The sequence below is a fragment of the Podarcis muralis genome, chromosome 9 (genome assembly GCF_964188315.1).
Source record: "Podarcis muralis chromosome 9, rPodMur119.hap1.1, whole genome shotgun sequence".
Lineage (NCBI taxonomy): Eukaryota > Metazoa > Chordata > Lepidosauria > Squamata > Lacertidae > Podarcis > Podarcis muralis.
The window spans coordinates 52,041,450-52,042,779 of record NC_135663.1 but is presented as its reverse complement, the minus strand read 5'-3'; the positions used below and the strand labels follow the sequence as shown (position 1 = coordinate 52,042,779).

Below are 1,330 nucleotides of genomic sequence, written 5' to 3'. Positions count from 1 at the left end.
GCCCAAGACAGTGGGCAGCATCCCACCATCCTCACTGTCTTCCAGCACCAGGTTGGATTAGCAGAGGCAAGCACAGCAGCAACTTCCGTGCAGGAGAAGTTGCAAGGTGCTTGTGCTCATGCCATCAGACTAAGGTACTTATGTTTGTGTATGGGCATGGCCACACTGTTGCTCCAACAGTCCAGCTCAGAGCACAAGCCTGGGGAGGGTGCAAGCTGCCTAGCCACTATGTGGCCAGCTTAGCGCACTTCAGCACTCTAAGTTCATGCTTTGTCAATAAACAAACTGCTGGTTGCTTGTCCTCCTGGATCTGGGTGTGCTTAGGACATGGGCTCCCTACTCAGAGGTGGACTTAGGGGAGTGCAGCCAGTTTGTGGTGTTGCAGGTCTTGGTGATGGTGCCAAGGTATGTCATGAGGCCCACGCCATTGCATTGATCATAGAAATCTGTTCTGAACTTGTCAGTGCTCAGCACAGGCAGACAATAGCAGAGAGCATAGGCCTCATGCAAGATCTCGTGGCTGAAGGACACCTCCCCTGCTTCTGAGGCTTTAACATACTCCGAGATGAGCTTGACAAGGCTGTGAAGCATCTTTATGGCACTGTGCTGGGCAATGAGATGCTTGGCCACTGTGGAGTTCTCGCCACTGCCCGTCATTATCATCCGTGCCACATGATCAACCCCATGCACTTGGCCTCCTCTGTGGCCAGAGTGTACATCAGTTTAGCAAACAGCATTGTAGCCTCTCCATTGATGATGTCAATCACTGACTCGAAGACACTGACAGGCAGAGTCATGGGGTTCAGCTTGAGGAAGAGGGGGCTCTCGATAATCCCACACATCTGCACAGCGGGGGAATGGAATACTAACACCAGGCACCATGACTATGATGTGGAATGAAGGGCAATTGGTGGGGGACATCTAATTTTGGCATCTCACAAGCCACTGCTGAAATTTGAGACCCCATGTTCCACCACTGCTCTGCTCCTCCCTCCCTCTTTATGTATAATCCATGCCATCATGCTAACAGTATGCAGTAGCTCCCCTCCATACATTCACTGAATGCACATAAGAAGGAACAGAACAGTGACCCCCAATCCTACCTCCATCTCGTTACAACCTTTGGATCAACCCCCAACGTACAAGGGTTTGGCAGAAGATCTGAAAGGGGTCTCTGTGCACAACTAGCCCATGTCACATCCAGATTCTATGCATGTGCATAGATGCACATAAGACTGTTCCTTATCTTTTCCTGAAGACATGGAAGTTAGTGCACTTTCCCCCATGCTGTGAACATTTGTGGGAATAATGTTCAAACAGGGCTACTGTG

The 1,330-nt window shown here is 50.3% G+C and overlaps 1 pseudogene; it reads right to left on the bottom strand.

The window, feature by feature from the left end:
- Window positions 1–336: 336 nt before the first annotated feature.
- LOC144328933 (COP9 signalosome complex subunit 6 pseudogene) lies at window positions 337–842 on the bottom strand (annotated as a pseudogene).
- Window positions 843–1,330: the final 488 nt, after the last annotated feature.